The sequence below is a fragment of the Columba livia genome, chromosome 3, assembly GCF_036013475.1.
Source record: "Columba livia isolate bColLiv1 breed racing homer chromosome 3, bColLiv1.pat.W.v2, whole genome shotgun sequence".
Classification (NCBI taxonomy): domain Eukaryota; kingdom Metazoa; phylum Chordata; class Aves; order Columbiformes; family Columbidae; genus Columba; species Columba livia.
Genome location: NC_088604.1, coordinates 25,520,443 through 25,536,343, shown reverse-complemented (window position 1 = coordinate 25,536,343; position 15,901 = coordinate 25,520,443).

Genomic DNA, 15,901 nt, shown 5'->3' with positions numbered 1-15,901 from the left:
TTCTCTGAACTTCTCTATCACAGGCTACCACAAATACCACAGAAATCACTGCTAGCAAGGACACAGCTGCAAAAATCACAACTAGCAAATATATCTGTGGTTAATAAAGCTAATACGAAGATTAATAAAGCAAATATGAATTAATATATATCAAGCTGTTACAAATTATTATTAGCAATGCAGTATCAATCAGAATGGCGTCAATCAATAATAGCATCAAGCAGAACAGTAGTACAGCCAAGTCGGTATGCACTATTACAGATTGCTACAGCTTACTGTTAGTGAAGCAAACTTACCAACGTAATATAACAGCAGATACGCTTATGATAGATTACTTATATGAATATATATAACATATATAATATTTACATGCAGCAAATTAGACAGATTTTGGAAGGAGCCAAACCATTCCAAAAGGGAGGAACAAATCATTTCCAGGGGTGGGACACCCAATCATCCCTGATAACAGACAGGGTCTCCCTTCAAAGCAGATCCCTGTCAGGGACTCCGGACTCAGGGGGGCATCACTGCTGTGAGTCCAGGAGCTCGTAGAAAATTGGTGTGACATTCAACCAGGAAGTTCTCAGGGAGGTGGGCTCCATTTGGAATAAAGATTAAGTCCTTTTTATAACAGAGAGACATAAGAGGGTATAGGGCATCCTACTTCAAGCAGCCAATAGATGGTGTTCGTTTCTATTTTTCACCTGTAACAGCCAATAGATTATGCTGTTTCAAGTTCTTTCAGACCAGTTTTATTTTTCCAGACTGTTACACGCCTTCTCAGTTGGTAAGTTGCCATTTTTTGTGTTTGTCAGTGGTCCCTCAGGGCGTCTTTTGTTTCCAGGCACCCTGGCTGCACTTGCCAAAGATGTTTCTCATTTCCAGGCCCAGTCCCCAGGACGACAGTCCCAGCCAGGCAGGCCTTTCTCTTGCAGTATTTTTCAACAGACAATTTCTTCCATTCAGTGATTTTCCCCTTCTAACTAGGCTGCCTTCATAGCTGTTGGCAGCCAGGTGAGCCAGCTGGCCATGGACCAGGGCACCCACACATCCTGAGCAGCAACTGGGCTCCTTCAGGCACCTGAAAAGCTGCACCATGCCTACGGGTGGGTTCACCCAAGCATCAAGTCTGGAGATCAGGATTCAGTTGTCTGCATGTACCTCGTGCAGATGTCCCAGGCACTGCAGCTGCAGGGAATCTCAAATGGCACTGGGTGTCAATTTGTGGGCCACTGAGTCAAGCCTGGAGGAGGGGATTTATTGACCCTTCCGGACATGTCAGTCCAGAAGTGCACGGCTATCCTGTCAGTCTGCTAAAGTGTCCACGAGTCCTGGCTGCCTTGGGCACCTATGCTGTCTAACATGCACAGAGACCACTGTCCAAGAAGTTCTGCTAAATGTAAAATCAGTGTGATTATAACTTACTGTAAATACCCTATATAACCAAATTATTATCCAAATGTACATATTGCTGTTCTCACCTCCCTGTCTCACATGCTGGTAGAAAGCTGCTGAAGTGCTAAATATAAGCATAATTTCAATCGGAGCAGAAATACATTCAAAGTGATGATGTCTGAATCTGGTCCAGGACAGCAGGATCAAATGTTGTTACTACCTGATGACTACTGTGTCCATTTCTGGGCTCCCCAGTATGAGAGAAATATGGAGCTACAGGTCCTGACTTCATGGAGGGAGTGAGGCCAATGTGTTGTTGCTATGTCCTTGCCACAAAGAAGCTGAAAACCCTGCTATTGGCATAAGTCATTGCCTGAAGGTAAAGTGGGGAACAGGGAAGAAATGTTAAATTTTCAACCAAGTGTTCTACAGCAACTAGCCATGATCTCTTATTGAGAGCAGATTGTAAAATTATCATCCAGGGCTTATCTGTAAAGGAAAAGATAGAAACTAACAAAGTATCACAACAGTCTGGAATCTGTCTCTGAACTGGCAGGCCCATTGTCTTCTGGCTATAATCTTCAAAATAGTTCAGGTAGCTGGGATGGAAAGAATAATGTTAAGTAATATTAACGTAAAGAATCAAAAAGTAAAGAATAATGTATATCATTGCCAGGAACTAAAGTAGAGCAAATTAAAATTCAGGGACAATTTTGAGGAAACAAAAGTATTATTTTGTTTCAAAATTCAGGGATGATTTTGAGGAGTCAAGCCATGAATCTGTGTAGTAAAACTGCTAAAAATACAAAAATACAGAACTTACAATTAAAACTATGATATTAAAAAAAAAAAAAAAAGGCAAATGTTGACAAATGCATTATTTACCAGCATCGCTGAAGTAAAAAACACAGATTAAAGTAAAAATTAGCTGGATCCTTTATTTCTTATAATATTTGCCTTTTTACTTAAGAGTCTGAGTGTATTTTTTCTGTGTTGCAGATACAGTTCAGAGCTTATTATGTCATCATTTTCCTTCAAAAACAGTTAAACAATATGAGTGAAATATTCACTTAGGGAAAGCTGGTTTCTCCTTAATTTAACATAATTTAGCTGTAGGTCTTGCACAGATTTATGGTGCCCATTATACCAAACTAAACCCAGTATGTAAAGGCCTATAGATTGGTACATTTCTTCTTTTTGCAAAATGCTCATAAGGTAGATGTTACCCATGCCTATGACAATGTATTCTTTTTCTTTCATTTGAAGGACACTACGTATTCCTTAATAGAATCCCCACATAGCAACATGAAAATAGTTGTTAAGATCAGTAGGGTCAGAATTCTGCTGAAGTTAATAAGAAACAGCCAAATCAAACAGACTGCATTTATTTTGCATCATTTATGTATGGGATTATTCTGAGCCAAACAGTGAATTTGTTGAAGTTGCTCATCTAAACAAGGAGAAAGGTTCAGAATAAACGTCTTGCAGTCTGTAACTCGTGTTCCTGTCACTTAAACCAGCCACAGAACAAAACACGACTTCTCACTCTGTGTTCGGTGATGCCGTCTTTTAGCTGCAGTACAAACTGTTATACAGGGAACATTTCTGATAAAGCAGCGCTCTGAATAGCTACTCAGATAACCATGAATGCTGTGTTGCTTTTCTGAACGTAGCAAAGCTTGGCTTTATCAGCCTGGGCTAAAGCAAGCCGGGCACTTAAATTTCTTGCCTTTAGTCAAGGACACAATGCTTTCCCAGTAAATTAAATTCGAACTTAAATTCAGCTCCCAATGGAGCGCCAGTCCCGCAGAACCTTCTCCGAAGCGCTTTGCTCTGTGGAGCTATTTGGGGAAGGAGCCGCTGGAGGGCACCAGAGGAGGGAGCCGGCGGCCCCGGGGCGCGCACCGGGAGCGGGGGGCGGCGGGGACAGCCAGGAAACGCTTATTTCAGCCTGCAGTGCTGGGGGCAGAGGGGAGGGGGGAGAAAGAGAGGAACAACACCAAAGGCAATAGTCACATCTTGTAAAAAAAGTGTCTTTCAGCCGGGGCCTGCCCACTTTCCATCACGTCGTGTCCACTTACTGTCCACAAACGCTTAAGGAGAGAAGATTGGAACAGGTTGCCCAGAGAGGTGGTAGATGCTCCATCCCTGGAAACATCCAAAGCCAGGCTGGATGGAGCTCTTAGTGACCTGATCTAGTTGAAGATGTCCCTGCTTTTTGCAGGGGCGTTGGACTAGATGACTTTTGACAGTCCCTTCCAACCCAAACTTCTCCATGATTCTATGACTCTGTGATTCAATGACTGTAACTCTGGAGGAGCCCAACAGGCTGGTGCAGTGATCTGAAAAATAAGGGGGTAATTCAAAGAGGATGAGCTGAAAAATTCCCATTTGTTAAAATCAAAATGCAGAACAGTGCACGAGGTTTGACAAGATTTTAATCAGGAAGAGACTTCTTAGGTGCCAGATGAATTTCTGGTCACCATGAGAGAGCATTATCCCTGCACTCACAGTGAAAAGGACACTCAGCCTTGACTGGGGAGGATGTGTGTCTTTTATCGTTTTGGCTCACATCAGGAACTTTGTTTGCATGTTCAGGATATGTGATCTCACCACCAACCTATTTGAAAGCTTCTCCTTCCCAGTCTCTTTCGTCAAAGCTGTTCCAGTTTGAATAAATAATTTCATATTTACCACTCTTGGAGGGGGAGGGTGAATAGATTTGTTTTCTGCCTCCCAACCAGTGCCCTAAATGGTGATATCTTGGCTCAGGACAAGTTTTGCAAGAACATTTTTTGCTTTCATCCCAGTGCAGCATGAACACATTTTTGAAATTACCCAAGTTTAGCAGATGGGAAAAACAGTTATTTCCCATGTTGCTGGGAGAATGGTGCAGCCAACAGATTCCTGACCCAGCTGCTGCTCTGAAGCTCTTACGCTGGTCACTGCATACACTTGAGTTCAGCCAGTGAATTATAGCTTGCTATAATAAGAATGTTCTGCTTTCCATTAGATCACGCTCGCTGGAACAATAGTAAATGCTCTGAAGCAGCCAACATGACCGTCAGTGACATTTCAGGGTCTCTTTGCTGGTGTCAAACTTAAGTTCTGGCAAACGGACACCTTGGTCACATTGTCAGAAGTAACAGATGAGCTCTTCTGAAGGAGAAACAGATGTGTCAGGTCAGGTGAACAGCAAAGCACTGAGACTCCAAAGGAATCTTAGCAAAAGCTGAAAAAAAAATGCAAGCGGAGATCATAAATCATGTATTAAAACTCAGTGCAGAGCTCTCTTGTGGTGTTATGTGAGTAATAAATAACACCACAAGCTGTTAAGGGCAGCTTGAATACTTCTTTATGAAGCCACCCTTTGAAACAGAAGATACGCCTGTCTCCTGGACTGGAATTGTTGCAGGGGATCACAGAAAAGAGACTGGTTCACCTAGCAGAAGCAGAGCAGGAAGATATGTCAGTCTGGGCCACACTACAAGAAATCGCACCCATTCATATGAGAAATAAGTGTACAAAGAATTCCCATACAATCATATCTCTTGGGAAGGGCAGACCACTTAAGAAAGGCCGTATCTGTCATGCAAGTCATTAAACTGAGTAGTCACAGGCATTAATTCTTGGGTAACCTCAGTGTTTTCATATCTGCCACTGCTTCCTTGAAACACTGAGGACAACTCAAGGTCAGGAAGCATAAATTTAGGCATCTATGTATGCACTAGATGTTAAACCTCCAGTTATAGGTAATACAGCCAAAGGTACAATACCAGCCAGTCCAGGAATATAAAGTGATTTATTCAGTCACCCACCAAGTCCTACTTTAGGATGAGTTGAATTCCTCTTTGGGCTTTACTGGCTGTGTTGGGTAGACACAAAATTAATGCATAAATGTCCAGCACCATCTGAGCACTGGAAGGGTGTCCTGTCTGGCATCCAGCCATCCCAAAAGGACATGGGTTTCCCCTGTGCTGCAAGTGCCAGCTGCATGCCTCAGGCTTCTGAAATATTTCAAATGGCACCAACATTTAGAGAACTGAACTGAGCCACTGGTCTCCACTGGGCCGTTGATCTCCACCATCAAAACATACACAGCAAGTGTACTTTTATATATCCCTTGTACGCAGACATGTTAATTTAAGGGCATCCACCTTGAACTCAATTCCACTGTAGATATTAACTATTTTTCCCTGCACTTCAAGATTTTGTTGGCTTGAAATTTTGTTTTTAGGCTGCTGTGTCTTTTAATTGTAGAATCTCGTACCCTTTGTTCTACTCTACTCTTAAATACTTACTGTTCAGCAGCAGTTCATACTTAACAGGCTGGCGCAGAGCAAATACACATGCACACAGGCATATCAGCATCTGGAGACTGCTTTGAACCTTCCTAACTCTGGCTTACTTCTGTTTTGCAAGCAAGTCCCTGGAAGGCAGCCTATGGCCCTCTTTCAGAGTGTGGAGACAAAAAATAGGTGCGTAGTTCCAGGTGAAGCAGGAATGAAAGTATGTGAGAGCACCAGAGAAGGCAGTAGAGTAAAGACAACGGAAGGGTCAGTATGGATAACCAAGGACATGAATGGAAGCCATCAGACTGGAAAACACTGAGGACTTCCAAGTTGTTCATTTACATCATGACAAGAAGGCCCATGCTCCCTCAGCAAGAGGATGGCAACAAGGGTGTCACTTGTGCCGTGCTTCTTTCTGCTGTCCAACCAGGGAGATGAAGATACCCAAAAAGAGGAATTATGGACAACAGACAGCAGCCTTCCTGGAGATTTACAGAGAATGAACCTTTTGAGGATTAAATGAGGATCTGGCATTCACTGTTTATCATTCCGTGTAGGAATCTGAACCAAATTCTGGACAGCATCAGCTTGGGAGAGATTGTTCATTTGTTTTGAAGATTTCCTCCTTGCCAGCCTTACTTGTTTTGTTTCTTTCTGGAATGAAACACAAATAAACCTGCCTGCTGTTGGAGCTGCTCTGCTGCTGAGTCACTGACCCACTCCGCAGCTTTGAGCAAGCAGCTAGCTCACTCGCAATCTCAGTTTTGCTTTCTGAAAAACAGAGTAATGAGGTATGCTTTGCTGATAATGAAGAAGTGAACACGAATGGAATTGTTCCCAGAAAGTAAATTACTAAATAAATATGCATTAACAAACGATCCTGAGATGAGAACATACTTGTGGGAGCAAATGCATTTTCAGTAAGGCCAATCTTAAACAATGCCTTGCCTTATGAAATGCTGAGAGTCACCATGACAAAGCACAAACTGTTACCACAGTTATTGAGGTGACAGTGACTTCTCATTCAATGATATCACAGGTATCAGCAAAACAGAAGCCCTTTCTAGGTTCTTGTTTCCTTCTGTTCCTGTTGCTGTTGTCCATGGCTGCCCCTCCTGCAGGTACAGCGCAATCCTGCTTTCTGTCTCTTTCCACAAACTGAGAGACTGAGCTTAACCAGCCAACTCTTTAGTGGGGAGTATATTTTAGAGACATAGTCATAACAACACCCAGACCCTTCATGTTAGTAGGAATAACACCAACGTTCACATATCCAGCACAGAACCAGTACAGTAATATATTCTTATTTATTTACTTGCATTACGATTATTTTACAGGCTTGTGTTTGTTGATTGAGACATACTGTGCACAACAAAGATATCCTCTCATCCAAAGAACTTGGACCAGGAGCCATCAGGTGGAAAGAAACAGGAAACAGAGACAATTGATCCTGGGCAGCAGCCTCAGCAAAGCCACTGCTCAGTCACCTCAGGACTTTAGCAGGCCTGAGGACTCTCAGAGTAAAGAATGAGGTGATTTTGAGGTGTCTATAATGACTTTTTCTGAGAAAAGAGAGAGACTGTGGGCAAAAAACACCAAAAGTGCTTATTTGAAAATTATGAAGTTGAAAATGGAAATTTGCATCATAAGCTGATCAGAGGTAAGGCTTGACCTTTAAATGTTGAAAGGATTATTGTTGAGCTTGTTTTATCTGAGCAGTCACAGCATGCAGAGTTGTGCTGAGTTCATGGGAATAAGCAATTAACTCTGTGAGCAGTAAATCTGGTGAAGCCTTGCTTCTTTTGAACTAGAGTCCTATTTTCTTACCCACCCAACTTAATAACCCTGACAGTTCTCCTGACCTTAAAGCTCTGTATGACTTTCTCCTCACCTCAGCAGTACACTCATCTTCTTCCCATGTCCTGTATATACCAGCGAGGTAAAGTGCAGCCTGAGCTCCCTCCACCTCCCAACAAGCGGTATGTGCTGGCCGGCAGCCGGATGCCCACAGTGACTGGCCCCAACACGGCTGGTGAGCACACACTTCAGTTTTCCCTCATTAAATTTCCTTTCTTATGCAGAGTCAGTCTTCAGAAGTCATGCAGAACATTCCGCTATGCCACTATTCCTCAGGTCAGCTCAGCTCATCATCCCAACTAGGCAGTGAAGAGAAAAAGGCACTTAGGCCATGATTCATCCCATCCCAAAATAATCATCTAAATCAGGTCACTTGAATCACGGTTAAAAGTGCCAGCTGGTCTCCACTAACTGTAAGGACAAGGTGACTGTCTCAGATTAAGACACTGATACTACAGAAGTCTAAACTTAGGTGAAATGAATCCTGCCTTCATGCCTTTGAGCTGTGTGTCACACTACAGCACAATGTTAAAGTGTGGCAGTTGGTTTAAAAGTTATTAGAATGGGACAGATGGATAGATATTGTAATCACTAAAGCCTTCCTTCATCGGGATGCTAGGCTGAAAAATCAAAAAATAATTGTGGAAGTGGGAGAAAATAAAAATATATTTGTGCACATTTCCAGAGGAAGATGCTACATTCAATGCATAAACTATTAGTTGTGTCTCTTTGGGATTCTATGCCTGGATATCAGGTTTAAATATTTAAGGTCTGACCTCTCACCTAATTACCCGCATAAACCTGCACCAAAAAATTCCTGCATGAAGTTCACAGCTGCTCATTAAAGTAAATATACAGAAAGATATAGCAAATCTCCAATCAAGACAAAGTTTCCCTTTGAAAAAATAAATTCAGAAACTTACATTTATCCCTTTAATAGCCTTAAAGAAAATCTGAGCTTCTATGTAGCAGGTGTTCCAGGCCATTCTGTGCCTCGTTTTGAGCAATCTCTGACTGCTCAACAACTGCCGTATGTGTGTGAGTGGTTGGAGCACCACCATCTTCCCAGCAGTTAAAACCACCACACATTGTTAGACCACAAGCACCAACACATTGACCTACTGTGCTGGTTTTGGCTGGGATAGAGTTAATTTTCTGCATAGTCTAGTCTGGGATACAGTTAATTTTCTTCTTAGTAGTTAGTATGGGGCTGAGTTTTGGACTTGTGCTGAAAACAGTGTTGGTAACACAGGGCTGTTTTAGCTACTGCTGTGCAGTGCTTACACAGAGTTAAGGCGTTTTCTGCTCCTCACACCACCCCACCAGTGAGTGGGCTGGGGGTGCACGAGGTGTTGGGAGGGGACACGGCTGGGACAGATGACCCCAACTGACCAAAGCGATATTCCACACCATATGATGTCATGCTGAGTATATAAGCTGGAGGAAGATGAAGGAAGCGGGGTACGTTCAGAGTGATGGTGTTTGTCTTCCCAAGTAACGCTTATGCATGATGGAGCCACTCTGTCCTGGAGATGGCTGAACACCTGTCTGCTGATGGGAAGTAGTGATTTAATCCCTTGTTTTGCTTTGCTTGTGTGTGCAGCTTTTGCTTTACCTATTTAACTGTCTTCATCTCAACCCATGAGTTTTCTCACTTTTAATCTCCTGATTCTCTCCCCCATCCCACCAGGAGGAAGAGTGAGAGGCTGTGTGGTGCTTAGTTGCTGGCAGGGGTTAAACCACGACACCTACTCTACAAAAGTAAACTTAGTTCACTTACCTTCTTGTCTCTTGCAAACTTCTCCAGGAATTAAAGTACAGTTTCAGTCATAGCTAAAGAAAGAAGGTGATGAAAGAAGATGAAAGATAAGTCAAACAAGACATATGGGTTCCAACAAGCTGAGAATATTTAGCAGTTCTGTATTGGAAAAAAAGGAAAAAAAAGCCATTGACATGTAAAGTGTCTTGAAACTTTCTTTTGCATACCTCTGTTCAAGGACAGCCTGAGTTTCCACATGCCTCCATTTCTCCAAGCCTGGAGCTATCCTGCAAAATCCCCACCATGGTCTACTGTGCAGATGTAGAAGTGCTCCACAACTCTGAATTGGTTTCTCAACACACGCACAAAAATGTCTATTTTGTGCAACTTCCGTGTGAAGGGGCACCCTGAAACACACAGTTGTACAGTAAATGCTCACTACTTGCCTCATGAGTGAAATCCCAGGACAGCTGGGATGGGGGAACCTCCCAGCATCTCCTACACACCACTTCTCATATGCAGCCCAGGTTGCCACATGCCCATCTCTGACATTTTGGTGTCCAGTTGGTGCTCACATATGTGCCATCCCTGCAAAGGAGTGAGGATCAGAAAGATTTCACCAAGATGCACAAATTTGGTGGAGGTGGGAGGTAACAGCCACCCCCAGGCTCAGCCATGTCTTATAACCTCACCCTGTGAAGAAGCACAAGCCTGCAAAGCAGCAGAAGAGACCACCTTGCATCCTCCTCCCCAGCCCCCTGCAGAGGCAGCTCTCTCCATCCTCTCCAGCCGTGCCTCCCGTGGGCACACATGTCCGTGCAACTGCATGGAAAACCATAGCATGACCCTGAACTAGGTTACAGCTTGTGTTTTTGTTCCCCTTGGCTGAGATTTCAGCCGGATCAATTCTTCTATTGGTAAGACCAGGCTTATGCAGACTCAAGGGAGAGGGTAGGAATGAGGAGGTGAGGGAGGCATCAGTCCATCTTTTAGCACGGATTTTGGCTAATGTCAGCTTAAAAATATAATTCTTACCCCTGAACCAACTTCTCAGCCTTAGCAGAATCGTCCTTTTCAGCTTTTTCTCCATGAATGCAGGGAGCACACGACTGCTTCTGAAACTGGGCTGCACAAGTCATCCAGTTTGCAAATGGCAGTGGTTGTTGTGAACTGGAATGCAAACTGAAATTGCCAGGAGAGAAGCCTCTGAAAGCATTCATTTCAGCAAAGTCACCAGGTTTTTGAAAAGCTGAAGGAAGCAGTTGGCTGCCCACATTGCACGGGACTCCTCCTGGCAGCCCCCAGGGCACATGGGCTGTTCTTTGATGGGACTGCCAGGCAGAGGGCAAACCAAAGCAGCTGAGCTCATGGGCTTACCCCTCCAAACGCAAGCGCCGACCTGCCCAAGCTCCTCACAACGCTGGGGATCGCACACGTTCCACTCCTCCAGCTCTGCTGCAGAAAGCCCGAGCTGCCAGCTCATGGGCAGCCAACACGGTGAGGCTGTGGTCTGCCCGCCACCCCACCCCAGAGCCACCAAGTGGCCTGCCACGTTCCTAGGGGATCCCTCTGGTTTGAGGCATTGGTCAAAACTGGGATGTTGTTTCCAGTGAGTCTGCAGTTCCCTGTGTAAGATCAGTCTTTCAGCAAATTTCCCTGGCTGCATTCACAGGCACCCATTCCCAGAGCTCCGGCCTGGTGGCCGGGGCTTCTGTTCATGGAGGCATGAAGAGGAGAGGACAGTCTCCAGTGTCTCTCCAGCATCAGAGGGCCACACTGCCAAAGGACCATCTTCGCAGTTGCAGGGAATTGGCCCACAGAAATCCAATTTGAGTTGCCAGGCCTGCTGAGAGTTGTAAAAAACTGCCGTTTCGTGGCTGTTAAGATTGCAGTATTAAGGATTTTGAGAAGTTTAAATGGAAAAAAAAAATAGAAAAAAATAGTACATTCCTCATATTGTGTTAGGAAGACATACAGTTTAATAAAGTGTCCTCAGTACTGTTTCTTAGCCTGTTGAAGGAGAGTCAGCTTTCTTCTGCTGATGGTGTAGCGGAGTTATGCAATGACAGCCTGTCCCAGTGACATGTGGCTCTAGGTGTTTCATGCTCAGTATATTGTGCAAATACAAAGTTACTGGTTTGCTAGCGAGTTTGCTCATGTGAAACAGGGCCAACAGAGGATGACTGGATGGAAGCTGTAGTGACCTTTCACGTTATTGAAGGGCACAGGGCACGAGATGCACCATAGCCTGAGACCAGGGTCATTCAGCAAATTTGGAATCATGTTACAAACAAATTATGTTTTTAAATTTATTTTAAATTACCCCATTATTTTTTTTTAGAGGGCTGTTATCACATGGATAAGAGTATATAGAGCTTTTTTTTTTTTTTCCATTATTTTAATTGGAAGATGGTAGTGACTAAGCAACTTGACAAACTCTCCCTTCTGCAAAATTAACTAGTAGATTTGGTTTGTGTCAGATCATGACATGTGTAAAAGGCACCTCCGTGTGTGCTGCTCATTGATGTGGGCAGGAGACACCCAGACAAGCAGTTCTTCGCATGGGAGGGTTCCCGGGTCAGCCTGGCCCTGTACTGGTGAACTCATGGGAAATGATGCTGCCACACTGCAACCTCCCCATGAATATAGTGAAGGCTTTCGCCTCCTCTGGCTGTATTCCCCTTCTCCCCAGAAACACAAATGCACTTCAAAAAGAAAGTCACCTGAATTTAATTCCTGAAACTATTTTTTCTCCTGAAACTGTTGTGCAAGCTGTGTGTGCTCCCTGGAAGTACCAAAAGTCTGTTTACATCTGTGTTTTCCGCTTGAACCATTTGGAAATGTTTGGAGGATTAAAATAAACTAAGTCACTAGCCAGAAAAGAAAATATCAGTTGTCACAATTAGCTTGTCTTAGATTGCTTCTTACTACTTCTGGCAGGAAAGTGGCAAAGTAGGGGGCAAATTTGATCTATTAGTCCTAATGAGGAATTAAAGTCATTTAAGAAGAAGAGGTGGCATCTGGAAAACAAGTAGAGTGCTTATAATTAATTAAAGCTAAAGGTATTCATTTATTCCTATTCCAGAAGGCTGCCTTTTGGACTCTCCTGAAGTTAATACATTAACAACAGGATGAAATGTTGGCATGCTGCCCAGTCCAAACTTTTCACCTGGCATTGAATTGCAAGCTACAGGTGCTGAGTCACTGATCTTTTTTATTAGCTCAAACAGATAATGTGACATTGCTCAATGGTGGAGACCAGCCTTGGTTTTACAAATATAAGAAAGGAATGAATTTCCTCCCAGAAAAAGTCCATATCCATATGTTGTCATCTGTTAGCAGAAAACAAAATGAACTTATAAAAAGGATCTGCTCACGTTTTTTCTGAAAGAAGATCTGGTCCTTTTAGATTACTCCAAATAAGCATCATATTTTGTCTTTGACAACCAGGGAATTGGAGACCTGATTTTCACAGCCCTGCTGCCATGTAGTGATGTCATTTACCATTATAAACATGGATGGCCCACAGATACGTAAAGAACAACCACAAAGAAACCCATCCACAAATTTTAATTCTTTTCAACTCCAAACAATCTGAGATGGAAGCAGAACACTGAGACTTCAGGGGGGCACAAGAATGGCTATTTGGTTTAGATTAGTCAGGTTGTCAGAAATAACAGAGAGCACAGTCAGTATTTGCTAAGAGATGCCAGCTTATTGCATTCCTATGAAACTGTGGTCTTAAACTTTCAGAAGTGAAGCACCTACTGGTGGGATGGGAATTAAAGTGTGGCTTGGTCCAGGAGAGCTACTCTATCTGGTCAGTGCTTGCTAGAAAACAATAGAATATTTCTGTGGATTTTTGGCAATTATAATTACTATCCCCTAAAACAACGTTTCATTTCAAAGTCGTAGCTTCTATTTTTAGATCTCCTAGTGTTTCAAAAGGTGGAAAATATTTAAAATAGTCTACATCCTCGGTGAAGTCAAGCAAACATTTGCCCATCAACTAGGACAGTTTCTGTCTTCTGATCCCTCTTGTGTTTAATTCTGTTTTGGATTCTGCTACTGATCAGCTCTGTGGTTCTTGGAGAAGTCAATGTGCAAGTGGGACAGGTGGTCAAAGGCAGAAATCTGAAATGCAGAAACTTGCTTCCTTCATAAATACAAGTGCAATATGCTATTGAATGGTAGCTATTATCTTGATATTACAGTGAGGAAAAAGAAGTGATATGCCTTAAGGAAAAAGGACATTTCCATGATAAAATCAGGACAGAAACCAACAATTTCTGACTGAGTTCTGTTTATTGTTTTCTGGCTGGTACCATAAACAGAGCTGGCAACAGCATTTGCAGGAATGTACAGCAGTTCACATCTGAACATCCTCATTTGATTTTGCAAAACTTTCATACAGCTGAAAAGTTCATTCTTTGTATCTCTAAGAGTGCCCATCATCAGAAAGTATTAACAAAAATGGTTGTCATTACTGAAAATAAGACAAGGCTTGAAATACACCTTCTTTTTGGGGGGGGGTTCAGTCGCTGTTGAGAAGAGGACCAGGTGGGAAACATGCCATGTTTCCTAGATTAACAAAACTACAGTCGATCCTTTGGGAAGCTCTTCAATAGCTATGAATTTGGTGGAGAATTCCCCTTTGGAGAGGTGGGGGTTGCGCTAAAAGTGGGAATCCTCAAATTCCACGCACACAACAAACATAAGATGTGAGTGCTCAGGAGATGCTGCTACACCAGTCTTTGGAGATGGTTTCTGAACTCAGCAGGGTCTGACGGATGTGTGGTCCCCATGCAGCACTGCTGCAGCTGCTCCAGCTGGGCCAGCCTCATGCTCTTGTGAAAGTTCCAAGGCCAGGATCAGCACAAGAAGCCAATGGACTGGCACAAGATACACACTTATCACAAAGAAATTATGAAAAATATAGCTGGGCAGTTCTATGTTCAGTCTTTCTCAACTCCTAGAACTGGAAATAAACAGATTTCCTTTATAAGACATACCTGAGAGATGGAATGACATCCAGAGGGATCAGGACAAGCTTGACAAGTGGGCTTATGCGAATCTCATGGGGTCCAACAAGGTCAAGTGCAAGGTCCTGCACCTGGATCAGGGCAACCCTCAGTATCAATACAGGCTGGAGGATGAAGAGAGTGAGAGCAGCCCTGCAGAGAAGGACTTGTGAGTACTGGTAGATAAAAGATTGGACATGAGCTGGCAATGTGTGCTTGCAGCCCAGAAGTCCTGTCCTGGGCTACATCAAAAGGAGTGTGTCCAGCAGGTCAAGGGAGCCTGGTCTGGAGCCCCTCTGCTCTGCTGTGGTGTGACCCCACCTGCAGTTCTGCGTCCAGCTCTGGAGCCCTCAGTGCAGAAAAGCCATGGACTTATTGAAGAGGGGCCAGAGGAGGCCACAAAAATGTTCAGAGGGCTGGAACACCTCTGATATGAGGACAGACTGAGAGGGTTGGGGTTGTTCAGCCTGGAGAAGAGAAGGCTCTGGGGAGACCTTACTGCAGCCTTTCATTACTTAAAAGGAGCCTTTGAGAAAGATGAGGACAGACTTTTTAGCAGGGCCTGTTGCAATAGGACAAGGTGTAATGGTTTTACACTAAAGGAGGGGAGATTCAGGCTAGACATGAGGAAGAATTTTTTTAAAATGAGGGTGGTGGAACACTGACACAGGTTTCCCAGAGAGGTGGTAGATGCCCCATCCCTGAAGACATTCAAGGCCAGGTTGGATGGGGCTCTGAACAACTTGATCTAGTTGAAGATGTCCCTGCTCATGGCAGGGGGGTTGGACTAGATGACATCTGAAGGTCCCTTCCAACCCAAACTATTCTATGATTCTGTAATTCTAAGATTCTATGATCAGCATACAATGTGTGAAAGGCAGTGGGAACACATGTGTCTTGGCACCCTTTTGGGACTGACTCCCTGGGCAGGATGGCCTATCTCTTAGTGCACAAGTTCAAATGCCAGAGGTCAGTGCTGTGAATTGAAAATGTCTGACTTGCCAGTGAATGCATAAGCATCAGTGTATGGGGATATAGTGGAAGAATGGCAAGGAGATTGGTTAATGTAAATACGCTCAAGTGACTTGCAGCTGTCTGTAGAAAAAGCACATACATCACACTAATTGTTTTACTGACCTCGTATGCTTGACGAATAGAACCTCTGTGTTAGATAATATAGGCCTGTGAGAAACTCTAGGCACCTTATCACTATGAGATTCCTGCTTTGTTGTGAGAAAGAGCGAGAGGCTGCGCCTGCCTGAAGCCTTGAAATACAGGTGAGGTCAGCAGGTCCAGTGATCTTCTACCAGGGCTGAATTGCTGCAGCATCTGCATCATCGCTTGTGTCACCTCTGCATGGGAGCTTCGGTGCTACTTTGGAGATCCCCCAGTAGAGAGGTGACTAAAATAAAACTTGCTCTTTGCAATGCATTCGTGGCCTCTGGCTTTTCTTGTGACGTGCCTGCACTTGTGCACACAATCAGCATGCATGGTATATATATATAGGAGGTCTGCATTTGCACCTTTGCTTTTGTAAACCTGGGAGGTTATACACACACTTGCACCCCAGAAAACAT